The sequence below is a fragment of the Acipenser ruthenus genome, chromosome 25, assembly GCF_902713425.1.
Source record: "Acipenser ruthenus chromosome 25, fAciRut3.2 maternal haplotype, whole genome shotgun sequence".
Classification (NCBI taxonomy): domain Eukaryota; kingdom Metazoa; phylum Chordata; class Actinopteri; order Acipenseriformes; family Acipenseridae; genus Acipenser; species Acipenser ruthenus.
The window spans coordinates 6,300,375-6,320,188 of NC_081213.1; the positions used below are offsets into that span (position 1 = coordinate 6,300,375).

Sequence of the window (19,814 nt, forward strand, 5' to 3'; positions counted from 1 at the left end):
TTATAACACTACACCAGTACTGACTAATTCATTTTAGTAACTGAGAACTGAGTAACTGAGAACCAGGACTTCAAAACCTGAATGGTCTGCAATCCAAACCTGCAGCAGCTAGGGTTCATGTTATATTACCCTGCTGGCCTGCCTGCTTCCTTTCTGTCTGTCTGCCTGTGTGAAGACTTTAGAGCTGTCAGGAATTCCAAGGGAATTAAAAGGGTTCCAAAAGGCTGGTGAAGTTCTCTGGAGACTTTGCACTGTGCTGTCATTTTCTAAATCAAAACTCCTTTTTTGCCATTTAAAAACTAAAAACACAAACCGAAACGAGGCCCTTATTTCAAACAGACCACAATATTTTAACACATCTTTGTAGTGTCACTATATATTTATAACTTCAAATTGAACAGGTTTACCTTATTAAAAAAAAAAATAATAATAATAATTAAAGACTAGAGTGCACCACTGGATGGCCCTCCCTGTATTATAATACTATAATAAGAACAAGAAAATACTAAATAATCCAGGAGGGCTGGGATTACAATTCCAAGTGTCCAATTTTATGGTATTTACAGTAGCCCTGTATTTCAGTGTGTTTGGTTGATTGGTCAGGTCCTAAGTGTGGTTTTGAAAACTGGGAGGACCTATTGTTTAGTAACTACATGTAGGCTTTGAACACTAGTACCAAACATTGTGCCCATTGTAGTCTCTGCCGTTGACGTTCAGTTTATTGCAGATGTGTACGCTGACATCACAAGGAGTGGAGGCAGGTGAATAAATAGAACCTTCCAACTCCCCCCACACTCCCACCATTCCCACACCTACCTGGTAAAAAAAATCTCTACCTGCTTTTTCTTTAACCAATGCGATCACTACGCAACACTAAAACTAGGTGTGACAATTATTCCATTTTTTTTTTCAAAGGAAATGACTCATCGTGGATTGGTGTCTATAACGTAATGTTTACTTTTTCTTTTTGTTGTTGTAGATGCTCAGAGAATTAAGAGAAATTAGGAGGCCAAAAGTTTGGTCAAATAACTTTCAGTGGCTATTTATTAACATCGTACAAAAATGACCTAAAATGACATTGATGTCACTGAAGGAGTTTTACAATGGGGCAACATAAGCGCTTTAGCTATTTCTAGATCTTCAATAGTTTTATATGACTACAGTGCTATCTCTGTATTAGATTTCTGTATTGTTGGTGTTCTGATGGTGTGCTGTCGTATCTTTATTGCTGTGTCCTGGATTATATCCTTTTTGGCCTGTCCTGGTTAAATAAATGCTCAATAAACAAAGCAAAAATGGAATGTACTGTGTGTCCTGTGCAAGTTTCCAGTTCATCCTATTCTTGAATCAGAACACAAATACATTAGAACCTTTCTTTTTAAAATCCATACAGTAAAGTTTAACAAAATTCCACTCTGTCACCATGAGAAATCATAACTGAACTATTATGAGACCATGGCAACACAATGGATTTAGAACAAATATTGCCCATTGGTTCAGACATGGAAGCACACAAGCACTGCTATGGTACCGTCCTGGATCCGTGGTTCAAACCATCATAAAACCAACTGGATGAAACAACATGAAAATATTGCAGTCCCCGGTTCAAATCCCGGCTCAGCCACTGACTCATTGTGTGACCCTGAGCAAGTCACTTAACCTCCTTGTGCTCCGTCTTTCGGGTGAGACGTAGTTGTAAGTGACTCTGCAGCTGATGCATAGTTCACACACCCTAGTCTCTGTAAGTCGCCTTGGATAAAGGCGTCTGCTAAATAAACAAATAATAATAATGATAATAAACTGCTCTGTGGCAACCTGTGCCCTTAATACAGAATCATTGCCAATAAAGTTAATTGTATAAATGCATGGACTACTAGGTGAGGATCTAACATCTAAAACACAAGGAACATTCATAAAGATGGTAGATTTAGTCCTATTAAATTAGGGGGGGGGGGGGGGGGGGGGCTAGGAAGGGACGGATCTTGCTTTTTTAAGATCCTTAAATTCAGTAGCTTACTTTCCAAATGGATTGGATTGTGCCCAGCAGGATTAGGTCATATCATTTGGGATCAGATTAAGGATTTCATTTGTTGTGAAATGAGTGGTAGGGCAGTGTGGTACTGGAGAACTTCCACTAGCAGCCCAGAGAGTGCACCTCAATCCTGACCCTGCTATTGTGACACAAAATTATAATGCACAGCCACTCAACACGTGTTCATCACATTACCTTACTGCAAGAGTCTGAAACAACTTAAGGACCACAATATTGTGCCCCATGCCATCCTTATTGTTTAATAGCAGGACTGTGATATTGATACACGAGCACATACAGAGTCAATATGGAATTATTTTCTGTACATATGAATTGTCTAAAGAGGCTAGGGGTCTAAGTTGTGACAATTACAGCATGAAACAAAACAAAACAAAAACATTAACATGCTACGTCTATATTCAATTATTACTCAATGGTATTTTTGGAAATAAGTCACAAAAATAAACCTGTATTAAACAAAGTAAAAAAATAATAATAAAATGGATCGGTTTGTTCAGTAGAGAGGACGCGAATTAGCACGATGAAAGCAGCAATCCGCACCCCTCCCCCACTCTCTCCTGCACCGAGCAATTCCTCAGATCTGACTTGTTATTACAGCCGACAGAGCGAAAGAAAAGGTCTCTCCCTTTTCTCCTCTTTTCCAACCCTGTCAAGGAACTGCAACCCAAAAGCTTTCTCGGCAGCTCCTAGCTGTGTTTGCCCCGCCTGCAATTTCCATAACCTTAGCCATACCTTTTTTGGGCAACGAGGTGACGCAAACAACCGGTAAAGAATGGGCGGATATTTTGCCCGGAGTGTATTCTGAGCCTGGCTGCTCAGTAAGTCCGGCTACTTACGCACTTCCTAGCGAGGAGACTGTACTCCGGTTAGGGAAGCGGGTTCTGTCGGGTTTACAGGCGGTCTTTACCGCAAGGAGGCGGTCTTTTTGGACGAGGGCCGTCCTTTTTTTTGCAAGGGTGGGTGGATGTTTTGGCAAACCCACCTTTCTCATTGTTTAGGACACTTTGGAATGTGATGGTTTGATCCTGCAGTGTGGGGAGGGGGAACAGAGAGAGAGAGAGAGAGAGAGCGAGAGTGGGGAAAACCTCCAGTGTTTGTGCTATTGGCGTGCTGAACTTGTAAAAGGACTTTTTAAAGTGCGATCCTGTCTCTTTTGGGTCATACACACTGAGCTGATTGTTTGAGAGGGATATTGCGTCTTTCCCATATGGCAAGGTAAGAAGGCATGGGCTTATTTCTTTCAGAGTTGCTTGGCTGGGACACTGAAAACGAAGCTGCTGTGTGCGAGTGCTTTGACACGAACTGGCTATCGAAACTCCAACGAGTTTTTGTTTTCAGCCAAAGAAAGCCTCAACACTGCTGCTGAGACCAGGTGTGTGTGGTGCAGACTGCTGAAGCAGCTGTTAAAGATATTTCGGGATACCATACCGGGGGGCCGTTAATTAAAATAATGTTTATTTTATGCGATATAACTTTTTAAAAACTCAACCGTGTGCTTTGTTTGAAAGGCGATTTCTTATGGAGCCGCATTCTACAGCAATGTATGTATATTATATATAGAATAGGACTTGTTCTGACTGCTTGGCACAGTTTAACGACTTGTCAACCGTTGTCCGTTTCGCTTTTGTGTTTCTGTGTTGAAGGGTTGCTTAATGAACTTGGATTAAAAGCGCACAGCGGAAATGTTAGCATTTTAGATCCTTCAGTAATTCAACAACGCGCACTGCTGCGGCGAAACTAAATGAACTTACGACGTGCTTGCTTGGGAGTTTAGTTCTCCGGAAAGGAAGTGCTCTTGAACAGAACAATGTACCCACCGTGCAAGAAATGCTATAGTCTAGACTAGAGTGTTCCCAAATCAAAGGGGGGAACACGAACAGTGGAGTGGAACCACGGAGGTTTGAAGTTGTCATAATAAACTCTTTTAAGACTGCAGCGTTGGTAACTCCGCGTTAGTTACTGAAGCTGTTTAACAGATGTTGCCGTTTTGTGAAGTTGACTTTCTCGTTGGATACAGTTATACAACCCACACAGTGTATTAAGTTACAGCATGTATGACGCAGAAGTAAAAACAAACACAATACAACGCAGATCTGCTGCATAGCTCGCATCTCATTACGTTTGGTATTTTGCTTGCATTAGTCAAGTCAGAAAAGTGAAGTATTAAAACTAGGAATGATTCAATGTGAAGCCAGTGTCTGTCTATGTAATATATTGTACTCTGTTTCCAATGGCAAACTGAATTCCTTAATAAAATACAACTTGTGGGTTTACAATTGATAGTTTTAAAAGCTACGATATACAGAAGGCTCCAAAATATGCAATATGAAATGGTTATGTATACCATATACTTAGTGTTACATTTTTAAAATGCTCGAACATCTGCAAAGCTCCACTGTGTAATGTTAAGCGCCACCAACATTGATTGCAATGCCTCTTAAAATTGAATTTGCAGTATCTCCACTTTACAGCCCCCTGCGACAGTAATCCATACTGCACACTTAGATTTGAAAGCACTAACTGTGCGCTTTCGTCGTTCATCAGCACACAGCTTGGTGCAGAACCTTTAAATTTGCAGATTGCTTCCATTTTGTTGTGGTATGGTTATGGACAGTGGAGGCTTTGAGATCTTCGGTCACTGTAAAGAGCTGACGTTTGAGGTTATCAGTCCAGTACAACGGAGTGATCTGATTGCAGTAGTTATCTTAGGCATCTCTCTTATGTACCACAAGTCAGCCTGTCTGATGTCCCTGGAGAATTGCATAGAGGTGCAGAGGTGGACAAGGGATCCTGTTTTTCCATGTGAAAGTCTGCAAATAAGTAAGTGCACAGCCACTGCAGCATAAAAAATAAAATAAAAAGGTGGGGCTGAAATTGTGTTGCCTGCCTCAACCTGTCCTATATTGAAGTTGGCAGTGCTTTCCAGTAAACTGGAGTTTGACACAATTTAGGGGAGGTGGGTGAATTCTGAAGACTAGGAACCCATTCACACTTGCCAATTTAACATGGATATAAAGAAAATGTTCACTTGAGGAGCCTAGAGGGGAAACATGGAAGAAAGAAGGGTTATGCTTAGCAGTTCTGGCAGACCTATAGAACATGAGAGGTAATGCATTGAATTGCTTGTGCGTGCTGCATAGCATGGCCTCTAACCCTGCTGGCCATTGAACAGATTGAGACCTCCTTTTTTTGTTGTTTTGGCAAACGGAAAACCTAGACGGAGGTAGTGGGTTGCAAATTCACATCAATGAAAGGTGGACAGCTGGGTTATATTTGTAGGGGTCTGGTTTAATTGGGGGAGTGATGTGTCGGGTGCAGGCTGCCGTTTCTCCAGTTCAGAGTTGCTTTTGCCTGTATTGCTTTGATGTTGCTGTTTTAACTCGGTCTGTGCCGTACCAGAGACGTTGCCTCAGCAGTCCTCCTTACCTCGCTGTGTGCTTGTAAAGTAGTGTGCAGTGCAGAATGGATACTGTTACACACATGTGCTGGTGGTGCTCTTCATTTTCTCTGCTTATTTTCCAGTATTCACTATTTCATTTACAGCAGTTTGCGGTGATGCAGTACGGACAGTAGCTGACAGGTGTGCAGTTCTACAGTCACCCTGTTATTTCATTATCCTTTATAGTTTACAGTTGTAATGTGTACTGCAAGTCAAGCTTTGCAATGAAACAAGCGATTCAATATTCAAAACTTACACACAGATGTGACTTGAATAGAAACTGAAATAGTATTTTAATGACAGACTTTCCCCACCACAGCTGTAAGATCAAATTAAAAAAATAAGCCATCCATAACATGAATGGGTAGATCACCATGGCCTACATCAAGCATATGCACATGCTAAGATTGATGCCATGACAGACAAGCAGATGCCTCTATAGGCTTTACCCCCGGAGTCCAATACTCTTTTTAAATTGTGTTCAAGAATGACCAATCAGAATTTACTTACAAATGGTATAAGCAGTCCTTTAGATCAATAGTTCCAACCTTGGTGTTTGTATTTTTCACAACAGCATTTTGAAACGAATTGTTGTGTGTGTATGTATAAGTACATGTAGAAAGTAAAGTATTTATATAACTTACCTAACTTAATGAATCTTCGCTACCGTCAAGCAATATCATTTTGTGCATTGAAAGCTGCTGATGGCAAAGTTCCCGTTTTCTTTTGTTTAAAAAAAAAAAAAAAAAAAAAAAGCTACTATCTGGGACATCCAGATTAGAAAGATGTGCATTTATGTAATTTTGACAAGACAAATGTGCCTTCATAATGGTGTAACAGATATTTAGTATTTTGTTTTGCATGAGAGAGCTGTTTCAGTTAATGGCAGCTTTGGAGGTGATCCTTGGTATTGCATCAAAGGGAGCTGTAATATATATATTAATTTATAAACACACCTGTAATAAAAGAAAACAGATGAAGGAGGAAAAATGCAGACTACATACATAATTTATAATGGGGTTGAAGCTGTTTGTTGTGTTGCTTAGTAATACATATTGTAGGTGCACAACGTGTGATTGTGTAGAAATGGCTGTAAGCGAGAACTGCTTAACCAAATTTTGGGAGGAGTTTGCTGACCAACTGGAGTTTACTCACGGTCCCCAGGCTGGGAACCACTGGTCTAGATGTGTGTACAAACATCATTAGTTTGACACAGGGCACCTCCATACCCCACGTTTCTGATACTCAGCAACTTGTGTTTTGCAAGTTTTATCACTGTTGGATAAGCTGGAGGGAATAATAATAGCATGTTTGATTGGTGCACAGTCGACCTTGGAAAATGTACTGCTCATACACTGCATAGCCACATGCTTATATTTCCTTGTTTCTGGGGACAGTCTGAATCAATTTGACGAAAACTGTCCACATGTACCTAAACTTACCTAAAAGTGAACTTCATGTTTGAATGATTGACATTGAACTCCAGACCTTGACACTGGCCCTGACCTAAGTCTCTGGGCTATTGGCCACAGTCTTGGCCTTGACTTGGAAGATCTCCGTGTGGAATCAAACACTTCAAATTGGCCTACTTCCCATCTGCTATTGGGACGGAACACAGTTTTAAATCAGTGGAGTTTGTTTCCATTAGCAGCAGACCAATATCAAAAGAGTCAGCCCGGACTGTCAGATATTTGTCTTTCCAAGTCTTGTTCATTTAGGGAGATGATCTAATGAGCCTCCAGTGCACGTGCTGCTTGAGGCAGGTTCAGTAGCAAACCCTGTACGGCAGAAAAAGCAGGCAGAATAGAAGACTGTTGAAGGAACATTGAAATTGGTGATCCAGATCATTTTTCATCCAATTGACTCCTTCAGTCAATTCCAGTCCGATGTAGTACTTTGTTTCAACTCCTTCCTTAATGACTTCATTGACCCTGCTGAGTGAAAGAGGCAAGGATGCCTATTCCTGACCTAGACAGATAATGGTATTTATTTAAAGGACTTCTACAAAAAAAAAAAAAAATAATAATGAATTGACATAGAGCCATTGACGCAAGGGGTTGTGTAACCCTTCATGGCCCACTTGATCTGAAATGACCAAACTGAAAATATACCAACAAAGTGATTTATAGCTTAGGCTATCTTTGACCTTTTGTGCAATGATAATTTGCAGATTGGATTGGAGACTGCAGATTGAGCTAGCACCAGCAGAGTTTTATATTGTAGCTCCACAAAGCTGTTTCATGATGTAGATGGAATGTGGAATTCAATGCTTTCCTCTTATACCCCCGGAGGCGTGTACACAAATCAACCTTTTTTTAACAAGCTATCGGTGCTCCAAGTACCGTAGCGACCATTTTGATCACCATGGCATCATTTTAACCCTCGGCATCTTTACACATATCAAGATTCTTGCTGAAACTACTTCTTAGGCACATTACCGTTCACAGAGTGAAGAGATTCTAATTTAAAGTCTATAAAAAGTATTTCTTGTTTGCGGTTTTTGAGTTACATTTACATGGTGTGATTCGTTTGCTTGTATGTGTTTAATATTAGAAAGTGCATTGCTAGCGTTGTGCCAGTGCTGTGATTGAAAGGATCTTGAGCTGGTAATTATAATCTAAGGGTGAGGCTTGTTAGTTCACACTTTAATAGGTGAATAGAAATTCTGAGCCAAAATGTTCTCATGGTAAGAAATCATTACGTTCATTAAAATTGCCTTTAGGGGGAAAGTATGTGCTTGGTTAAATATGAGGAATTTTGGACTTAAAATTATCTGAATGATGTATGGAGGCAAAATACTTATTCCTTGTTTTAATTGACTCAAAGTATGTACTGTATGCATATCAACTAAGATATTTTTCAGAACTTTCTACTATTTTTTAGCAAACTACATATATGTAAATCTGTGTTCATTACTGCTTTTTATGTACATATTTTTTACCATTGAAAACATATTTTTGGGGTGCAGAACACTGCTAGACATGGGTACAAATGAACTCTTATCAATTAGGGGATTTCTTTTAATTCTCATATAAATTCTTGCCACTTGTTGTAAAGTATTACCTTGCAGTCCCTGCTAAACATATTTAAGAAGATGCTCTGTTAGTTGCAGTTCAAAACTGCTGAGAGGGCTTAAATCTCCTTAACTGAATATCACAAACCAGGCTGGACTTCGCCAATACTGTGGGGGCTGATGGTGTCCAGGTCTTGTGAGAAATACAATTTGGCAAGTAGCCAAGTAGACAGCAGTCAGCTAATCGCTTCCTTGGTCCCTGCAGGAGATGGGATGGGAGCAACCAAGGAAGCAAAGCAGGGAGACGATGTTGACCTTGATATAGTTTATTACATCCCAACCTTCTCTCTCTCTCTCTCTCTCGGTCTCTCTCTCGGTCTCTCTCTCTCTCTCTCTCGGTCTCTCTCTCTCTCTCTCTCTCTCTCTCTCTCTCTCTCTCTCTCTCTCTCTCTCTGTCTCTCTCTCTCTCTCTGTGTTTTTTTTTTCTTTTTTTACAGGGGTATAGCTGTTTATTCACAGTGTTTCCAAATCCAAAGTGAAATATCAAAAAGGTTTTGGTCTGTACCAGGAGCAATCAGTCCTTAAGATCCGAAGCCTACCATTAGTGTTTTTGTATGCAGCATTCGTTTGTATGAGACTACATGTGTACAGCTTTTCTGCATATCTGAAAGACTTTCAGTATTGAATAAATCATCTTGCACAGAGCATGTACTGTATAAACACTACAGCTGATCTCTGTATTTCACATGCATGTCTTTGAAAATACTGCAGTTAAATGATTAGGAAAAACTGTAATGACCGTTTTCACAGACCCTGATTAGCTCTAATTCTAGACTGCATTGCCTAAGATGACATTAGTTACAGTACAGGAAGTGCAAGAGCTAATCGGGGTGTGATACCAGCTGTAAGCATTTTACACTTGTAAAGCATTTAGACCATTTCTTTACAGTTCCCGGGGGAATAAAAGATTCCTGCTATACAGTATGCTGATGCCAAAAAAACGGATTGTATGCATTTGGCCAATATGACCATAGGCTGATCTCAAACAACATATTTTGATTGAATGGCACAGTCCTAAATTTATCTTGGCTTATTTTGATATTCAGTTCAAATTGAATCTGAATTTTTATTCTGCTTTATTACTTGCCTGAACTTTCATTAATGCCAGCAAAGTATTTGGCTGCTACTGAGTGTTTTAGAAAAAAGCTGCATCCATCTTTCACATGGAACTACTAGCTTGCTTGCTTCCATCGGTCTGTGCCTTTTTTTTTTTTTTTATTAATGATGGGGTTTGTGCAGTGAAAAAACAATGCAGAATGCCTTTGGTTAACCCATTTGTTTGCTTTCAAAAGTTGGACAGCGTTAGTTTTTAAGCCTGTTGACAGCAGGGGTAGCATAGTTACAGTGTTTGCTGTTCAAGCTCTCATCTTTTGAAGCAAGAAAACAGGTTAGTTTACCTTTGAGCTCAAGCAGCAACAGCAGCTCTCATGTGGTGGAATACAGGTGAAAGGGTGCAGAGAAATGGATTAGCAGATACGGTACATCCTGTTCTGATGTATATGGCACGTTTCTGACCAATTTAAGCGGTGTGACAGCCGTGTGCAACTATTCAGCAACAATCCTCATGATAAAGTAAAATGATCTGTCTGACTTTAGAAAGGACAGGATAGCTGTGTACAACCTTCTTGACTCAACATTTGATAATGAAAACAAAGTTCAATCCCTCATATATATATTTTTTACTTAAAGAGCAAGTAGCTTCAAGATTTAGTTTTGTGAAAAAGGAATACTGCTTTGTACTAGAAGGTGCAAAATCTAAAATAAAAAGGAAACCTACATTACCTTGTTTTTCTGTGCACTAGATGGTGCTGACTAATATAAAGACACTTTGGCAGATCTATGTCTGTGGCAGGCAAATAATATTGAAGAGCAGCTCTTGAACTCCCAGTCAAACACCTTAACGCTGTCTTAGCATGTAATAGACTTTCAAGTGTCCTGTTCTGTCTACTCCTCCAGGGCCTTGTTGTTTTTCCAGTTTGTTTACTACATCCTTAACAGTAGCTTCACAAGCTTGCTTTGTGACCACATCTGCAAACTAAACTGACGTGTCCCTGCTGTACCGGCAGCTACTGTCTGATAATTCCACTGTTGTCCTCGGCAGCAAAACAGAAAATTAAACAAAAGAAAAAAAAAGACACTCCCCTCTTCCATTCTTGGGATTAGCATTATCTACTAAGCGGATTATTTTTGAGTTCAAAGCAAAGCACACATTAGTGAACCTAATTTATGTGGATGATACTTGAAAGTGAACATGCTGTACTATTAAAACCCATTAGTTGAAATTCTGGTCTTTTGGAGTCTTTTTTTAAGCTTGTAAACAAATGAACTGATAAACGGGGCCTTCAGTGTGTTTCTCCATTTGTACAAAGCAAAAAGCTGCCGTTAAAAACTATTCAGTAATGTTCTCGCTTTCAATAAATCCTGTTCTATTTTAGTCAGCGCAAAAGAAATGAATAATTTGACTTGTCCTGTCGAGTCCCACAGTGGTGTTGAAAGCTAAGCTAATCGCCCTAAAGTTCATGCCAAGAATGTTTCGCATAGCTGAACATTTTACTGTGCCTCTAGGTAATGACCAATTTGAACTCCTAACTCGGTTTACTTATCTTCAGTTTTGACTTACTTAAAAAATGATGGCAAATTGCAAAAATGGTTCTGCGTTAAATGTAACCTCCTCCCACCAGGGGCTGCCCTTTTAGGGCTAGTGGTTGTCTTAGCTTTGGTGTCGGAAGGTCTCGCAGTACATTGCTTTAGAACGTAATGGTTCAGATGGGAGCATTCAAAATGGTGAGGGAATCCCTGTAGTTAAGCTTGAGAGGAAGGAGGTATTTCATCTGAACAATTCCCCTGCAGCCATTGCTTCCCATGCTACGTTAACAGCAGCGCTGGGAGAAGTAAGGAGGGAGGAGTTGATGCCCCAACTTTATGGCTTGCATTGAAGAATGTCCGTATGGAATCATCTTGTTCTGTCCTGGAGCCAGGCTGGGAGCAGATGCTCGCTAGAGGATGCACTGTTGAAAATAAGTAAAACATTTTAAAGAGCTACTTTCAAAATCTTCCTTTTGAAAATGCATTTCTTTTCATCTAGTCAGTGTATTATCCAAACCTGTTGTGCAAATGCTGTTCTCAGAAGAAAAAAATGATCTGTTTTTTTTTTGTTTTTTTAAATGTAATTTTATATCTTTTTTTTTAAATTCTGATTTGATTCATACAGAGACAAGGAAAAAGTGCTTACTCCCTAGATTGTGCACACAGACAAACCCTGGAAGGGGTTTGTTTTTGTTTATTGAGTTAGGAGCTGGGAGTAATTGGAGGTCTCAAAGCCACACAGACATCTTTGTGGTTCTATCAAATTGTTTACTTTTCCTTTCAACCAAAGGGCAGTTTGCCTGGATTGACCATATTTAACTGAAATGCTCCTTTGTTTAAAAACCCAAGTGGCTGAGTACTGTTTGAAGACCACCTGCACTTGTTTAAAATATTTAAAATGAATAATAATAAATTGCATAGGTGACTGAAAATTTTGACTAATCCAGTTATTCACCAGTTTTGTCCAGTCGACAAAGTAGAAGATGATGAATGCAGATCTGTTTTCCTGAATTATGGCAAAGCTGAGGTTCGTTTTTAAAGCCCCAGTGAGCCATGAGGGAACTCCTATGCTACTGTTCTGGAATGTGTTAGTTTGGTTGGCCTCTATTCTATATCTCCATTCAGATCTCTCTTGAATTTCACAGCAGCAGTATTTCAGTCCAGACTTTCCTTCCTGTATTCCCACACCTCTCTTGAACCACCAACAATGGCACTTTGGTGATTCTATTGTCAAAGTCAAAGGTGTTGTGCCCCATGCAGTTTTAAAGAAGCGTTTTGCCTTGCAAGCCCATATCTCTTTTGGCAAGTCCATTAAAATGGTATTCGTGTAACAAAAGCCAGTTAGATCCCCTTCACATTTCTGTGAGTGATGAAGGTCTTTTATATCACGTCAAAGCTACAATCTGTAGAAGAAGCATGCTCTCAGACAGGTGTATGTGAAAACAGCCGTGTAAACCGGACTGGGATCAATTCCTTTTTAAAATCAATTTCCACTTTCATTTTAATCAATTCCAATTGTTTTCTTGGTGAAATGTAATAAGAGAAATGCCAATTGTATCAGTTTTTAGCTTACGGAATTTATACAACAACCCTTCTATGTAAGTGTGGAAAGATTTATATTGGGTTCCTAAAATGCTGTGACCCCAAGCCACAAGCTCACAGTGCTGATGGAGCAAAAAACAAAAAAAAGGGTCTGGGAATGTTTGTCATTCTTCTGCATTCCATTGTGTATGGGAATTGCCATACTGGCCATATTTTTAGAATTAGCTCCTTCTGATTCTTATCAACCCTCCCTCAGTCCCTCTGGCCTTTTAAAACAAGGAAGTTTCTCCTGTGATTCCAGGGTATTTTTGGAAGTTAATGAAAAGAGAGAAATCTGAACCGCTTGCCCTTATAAGGCAAGTCTGGAGGCAGCCATGTGGAAATGCATGTGTTATGAACACTCTAAAGTTTCTGCGTCTCTTGAAAAGGATTCTTCGCATATTTTTTGTCCGTCCTGTCTGGCTGAAGGTACATTCTTGACTGTGGAAACCGGAGGGGGTGTATCTTGGTGGGTCTGATGTATACAGTGTCTGCTGGAAAGTCCTCAGGTTCTTTTACAGGATAGTGTCAAGTTTACAAAGGAGGGTTTTACTGAGGCTTGTGTTAATGGGGTCAGACTTGACTAAATTTCTGTAAAGATCTGTAATTGTATTTTGTTCATGTTTACTTGAACTGCATTACTTAACTAAGCAAGACGGAATATAAATATAACTTATAATTCAAAAACAAAGATGTATACTTATAAAAATGATAATAAAGTAGTAATTTCAGTGTTAAGTATGGTGTTTAGCTTTACCAGATGTGATAACTATTAAACTATAATATGGGGTATCTGAGATGTAGTATTCCTACTGTATATGGGCAGCAGTGTGGAGTAGTGGTTAGGGCTTTGGGCTCTTGACCGGAGGGTTGTGGGTTCAATCCCTGGTAGGGGACACTGCTGCTGTACCCTTGAGCAAGGTACTTTACCTAGATTGCTCCAGTAAAAGCCCAACTGTATAAATGGGTAATTGTATGTAAAAAATAATGTGATATCTTGTAACAATTGTAAGTCGCCCTGGATAAGGGCGTCTGCTAAGAAATAAATAATAATAATAATAATAATAATAATAATAATATGTGCATATAGTAAATAATGTGGTGGAGGATATGCCTATCTTACTGTATATTACAGTTAAAACTTGACTACAGTGAGATCTAATTGCTCATGCCTGTACTAGCAGCCCTAACAGCCGATTTGATTCCTTGATGAAGGTCCAATACACACTGTTCTGTATGTTACAATTTTGTCAGTCTACGTTGAAGCTGCATTAGTTTCTCAATGAAACAAAAGTTTGTTCTTGTGGTTTAGGGTTGTAAATTGGAACTTGCTATTAATGTGCAGTAAGCCTGCATCTGAGGCGGGTTTAACATATGTTTATGGATGAAATCAAATTGAATATTGTGCTTTTATAGGGCGTGATCAAAGGTGGGGAAAAAGACAGACCTTGCACAATTAAGCAAGAGAGAGGGTGTGAAATGTCGTTACGTTTTTACACGACTCTCCTGGTTCAGGTTATTTAGCTGTACAGCAGTATCAAATTCTTCTACTAATCCTTTTAGCTTGTGTGTTTATCATCGCCTTCAGGAATGGCTTCTTGTTGTCTTGCATTGTAAGCCTCAGAAGTTGACAGGTGGTGTGCCGTGATGGGCTTTTCTGTACAGAATATTTCAATCTTTTGTAACCACACATATTTTTTCATTTTGATTTGTTCTTATTGACTGAACATTCACCCTTGCAGGAAGAAGGAAGTCAAACTTTAGGGCGTTAAGATCACACACAGAAATAAAACCTAGTTATTATTATTATTATTATTATTATTATTATTATTATTATTGTTATTATTAATAATAATGAGTCATTTAGCGACTTACAGAGACTAGGGTGTGAACTGTGCATCAACAGAGTCACTTACAATAGGACCTCAGTTGTATGCAAGAATATATAGACAGAATGTTACTTCATAAAGAGCCAATGATATAAGAAGTATAGTTGCTTAAACTAAACCCTTATTGAAGGGGCGAGGTGGCAGAATGTGTTACAGTAACACCATTGTTGATAGTATTGACTCCTAACCACTCATTTCATTTGTAAATGGGGTTAAGGGTTTAGCAACTAATGCTTTAAAATCCATTTGCTACCTTTTTAACTAGCTTCTGTTTCCATTTGTTATGGATTTTTTCGTTATGTAGTTTGGCTTTCCATTTCAGTTTTTTAAACTTTACACTAAAGATACACTAGTACATTAACTCATTTGTATGATATTTAACAGGATTATTAAGCATGGCAACACTGAAGTGAGTTAGGGGGAGCTACATTATTCATACTGATTATAAATCCCAGTCCTCATTCAAGAACCGTTTGTTGGACTGCAGGAAGTTGAGGTAAGCCAAAGTCCTGTGTTAGGATCCACAACTCTATCGCAATACATGAAGCTGAGAGTGTTTCAAACAATCACATTGCAGCCTTCCTGTGCTTTACATTAACAGCACCCTGAAAACCTCCTGTTAACCGGCAATACTGTAACTGCACTCGGGTGACTTTACTGCCAATTGGTTTAAATGATTTCGCTACTTTACAAATGCATACGGGTAATTTTGGCTAAGAAGTACTTCACAACCTAAACCTACAATTCAGTTCTAGGCACCGACTACAAATTGTACTTTGTGAAATGTGGAGGTACTGGAAGACTGTTGTTACTACAGGGTTATTTGCAGTGCCTTTTTGTCACTTATTACACCGCTCGTCTTCTATTTTGAAGTTTTCCAGATAGCAGTCAGTTGTATCAGTCTGTAGCAGCAGACCCTGCTAGCAGAGTAGGGGTGGTTTTTACACCCGTTGCAGTTCCCGCGGGGGTGAGGACCGGAACTCCAAAACAACACAACACTCTAATAAATCTTGTTCGCTGAAAAAACAGCAAATTTCAATTGGCTAAACACAATGCACCAATGTGTGTGCAGTAAAATGACTGTTGACTGAATATTTATTTTGATTTCATGTTCATGCCATTCTATTATATTCAGCAGTGCAGCACCAATGATTGGAATTAATAAATAATAATAAAAAAAAAAGTTTCTGGTCCAACAAACAGTTATAGTTGATGATTACCTAGACATTGATTATTTCCAATTCTCTTTTTTTTTTTTTTTTTTTAAATAATTTAGTCATTGCCGATTAGTTTTTTTATTATTTTCTCCCCAATTTGAAATGCCCAATTATTTTTAGGCTCAGCTCACCGCTACCACCCCTGCGCTGACTCGGGAGGGGCGAAGATGAACACACGCTGTCCTCCGAAGCGTGTGCCGTCAGCCGCCCGCTTCTTTACGCTCTGCAGACTCACCGTACAGCCGCCTCATAACTACAGCGTCGAAGGACAATGCAGCTCTGGGCAACTTACAGGCAAGCCCGCAGGCGCCCGGCCAGACTACAGGGGTCGCTGGTGCGCGGTGAGCCGAGGACACCCTGGCCGACCTAACCCTCCCTCCCCCCGGACGACGCTCGGCCAATTGAGCGCCGCCCCCTGGGAGCTCCCGTCCACGGTCAGCTGTGGAATAGCCTGGACTCGAACCGGCGACGTCCAGGCTATAGAGCGCATCCTGTACTCTAGCGAGTGCTCCATTTCTCATTTTTTACATACAAGTTGAATTAAACAAACGCAAAAGGTTTGCAAAGCGCTAGAGAATGTTTATTACTTGTGGCAGCAGGAGCATGATTTTATATAAACATGATTTCACTTTTGATTACATGCTGGCTTGTTAAGGGAACCCCATGAACAAAATCCGCAACATTTACTGGAACAGTCAGCAATAATATATCCTTGATTTATCAAACTATCTGATGTAATTAAATGTAGATCCATGAGTTCTGAGTCCTGCAGGGATTTAGGTTTTCTCTGTGTTTTAAGAAGGGTTATTTAAATTGTCTGTGGCTTTCTACATGTTGTATAAATTGTAACATGATTAGTTAATTCCTTATGTGCTTAAAGTAATGGTACTATACCTAACAAAATGGCCTGTTCTGCACTTCCAGACTCTTAATTGGTCTTAAGTTTTGAAAGAAGCATTTTCTAGTTAACACAGTGTTTTGTTTTAAAAGACTGTATCTGGTGCTACACAGGGTTATACACCCTTGGTCATTTCACCTGGAGAGTGAAATTGTCCCCCACCTTTTCTTCTGGCTGCATGGAACTCAAGTCTTCAGCTAGGTGGGGTCCCATTACCTTTGTCACAAAGTGAATGAAAAGCGTTCTGGCAGGAAAATGTGCTGGATCGAAGGGATAGTGAAAAATAAATAAATCAGTCCACAGCACCATAAGGTACCAGCACTGTGAGAATATTTGTATGCTAATGAAATGACGTTTTAGAATCTGTGGTTTTTGCCCGTAGCTTTACCAGATGTAGGTACAAATGTGGTTATACAAAGCATGGGTTTGTACTTGGGAACAGGTAAATAAACATGGTTACTCAAGTTCAGTGGCAGCTCTGCTCTTGTCACGCATGTGAGCTCCTTAACCCTGGGCAGTGGAAACGCAGCTTTTCCCAGACAGGTGACTCAAAGAATCAGCCAGCCTATTGAAGTGATGCTATTTGGAACAGATCGAAATAGGAATCCGAAAGTAGCTGTAAAATGCTAAATGCGTTTGTTATTGTTATTTTTTTTTTTTTTAATGTAATAAATATTTTCTTTTCTTTTGTCACATACAGGCCCCAGGACTGACCATATTAAAAATGAAGATTCAAATCTTTGCATCTGTGAATTTTCAAATTATGCAGCAGTAACTCCTACAGGTTAGTAAGAGATATCTGTATTATGTATTTAAAAACAATCCATATTATTATAAGTAATATATCAACAAAGACAAGTTCATTACTGGAGATGGGTTTTGTTAGTCAAATATTTTGCTTAAATACTTTTTTTTAAAATTTTGTACACATGGTTAGTTGAATTAACCCAGTTCAATTAAAACAATCTCTGAAGGAGACTTTAAAAATCAGAATGGTTCTTCTGGAGCATTCATATACGCTTTCAAACAAACCGGACCGCTCGGTTCAGAATGGGCCCCATCTTGTATTGGGCGCATGTGTAGAAGTTAAAATTACAGTCGCTCGCACTCAGCCACTAATAAAATAGAAGTCTCACTACCCGTCATTATCTGGCCATCTGGAAGTCTCTAGTCTGATTTATTGCTGTTTTTTTATGACCTCTTGTAGCTCTTAAACTGAGTTCCATGGGGCTGTTATTAGGGGTTCAATCTGTATAACTGGATTAAAGAAGCAGCACGCCACCTTTTTTATTAAGCTCAAACTAAAAATGACTACCCCACTGAAATATGTGGCTCAGTATTGTTGTGTTTTATATGTTGAAAGAAATGTAAATGTGTGTATATATAATAAACTCTCCCCTTTAAACCTGGAGGGAATCTGAAGACGCTCAAAGTATATATATTGATAAGATTGTTGTGCTACTCTAAGCATGTAACGATTTGAGGACCTGGAAGAAGCACCCAAGTAATATTGTAATTTGGAACACAGTGCACATTACAGCATGGGAGTTCTGGTAACTTATTTGACTATTCTCTGCCAATAAAGTTCTGGAACTAAAAAACAAATTACATTTTGCTGCAAGCGTAACTTTAAGGTAAATACAAAAGTAAAGCATTTCTACTTACAAAAGTAAGTAAATCAAAAGTGAAAAGCAGTACTGTTTCTGTGAGAGTGTCAGATTGAACTGTACTACCCAATAAGATACAACAATAGGAATACAGTCCTGTCTACTTATTTGGTTACGACTTCACAAAACTTCAGTACATGTCAGGAAATGTCAGGAAACCAAACTATACATTAACAGAACGTAAAGCAACAGGACCCAGTTTGGTAAACAGAAGCACTCTGCTAAGGCTTTGCGGTCTGTTGTACCACACAAGACATGGTGACTGGTACATACTTTATATAATCAAGTCATTTTGAGAAAATCTAATTAATATTACTATCAATAGAGTGAGAAGCCAACACATATAGTACAAAACATAAATGTTTGTGAATTGAAAACTAGATTTTTCTTGCAGTGTCTTGCAGTGATTTGTATCTCCTCTGCTGCTTTTGAAACTGTTTAAATGTGTTCATCCAGTGAGTCTCCCTTGGTGACATTTAGCTATAGAGAGAGACTGTGTTACAATCCTCTTATCGTCTATTAAATACATGAGCCAGAATGTTCAGACTAAACTACAGGATCCCACTCAGAAAGATGCATCAGGATAATTGATAAGTAAGAACACGCTGTCAGCTAGCCAGGGCTGGTCTGGTATAGTCAGTCTGGAGCTGTTTGAGCTGAAAGACTATTTGAAGTTGCTGGCAGGTGTACAGTTGTGCCCTTGAGTAGTGCCTTTGGGTTTAAATGGAAGCCTCACCTGGCTTGCATGCCGGCTGTGTCCCGCTCCGAGTCAGATGGTGCTCTTAGCTGCTCCTCTTGGACAGCAGTATTGTTTTATTTTTAGGGGTGATTCGGAATCCAGACTGCCACGATCACACATTTAATAGTTTTGGATTCATCCAACTGTAGACCAACCAAAAGCAATAATGATGATATTCATCAAAACTCTTTACTTTGTGGTTTATCAAGTCCTACGGACCCCTCCATTGAAGATTTTTATTTTTTATACAGTCATGAACCCCCATGGCCCTGCATCAGTGCCAACAGTCCCAGTAAGGCTCCCCCCATCCTGATTGGTCCCCAGGATCAGTCAACTGAATGACACACTACAATATTGAGCTAGAGTCAGTAATAAATGTGAATATCAAAGACGCTGCTGCAGTATCCATTTTGTATGACTGGGTGTTTTTAAAAATATGGATGGAACCATTACTCCCCCCAGTAATTCTTCTGGGTGGGAAATGGAAGTAAATGATACAGTAAGTCTTAGTTGGGAGCCTTGGTTGCAACTTCTCTTGTAAAATCTGAATCCTTCCCCACCCTATTGCATTGTCACCATGGCTAATCAGAGCACAGGAAGAGCATCGTGCTAGGCTGGGAGCACTGGTTAGCTCTTCCCCAGCGCTGTGCTGCAGAGGAGAGGGTGTTAATC

At 39.5% G+C, this 19,814-nt stretch overlaps 1 protein-coding gene across 6 annotated transcripts in view; it reads left to right on the forward strand.

Moving 5' to 3' along the window:
- The first annotated feature begins 2,840 nt into the window (after nt 1-2,840).
- LOC117414015 (leucine zipper protein 1-like) overlaps nt 2,841-19,814 on the forward strand; it is a 54,616-nt gene continuing 37,642 nt past the window's right edge. The window contains exons 1-3 of one of the 6 annotated variants that reach the window (XM_059000465.1): nt 2,842-3,009; nt 3,298-3,425; nt 17,437-17,520. The gene's annotated coding sequence lies outside the window, so the exon portion shown is untranslated. Of the gene's footprint in view, nt 3,269-3,297; nt 3,426-17,436; nt 17,521-19,814 lie in introns of all 6 variants that reach the window. The other 5 variants (XM_059000469.1, XM_059000464.1, XM_059000466.1 and 2 more) reach the window with 5 other exon arrangements.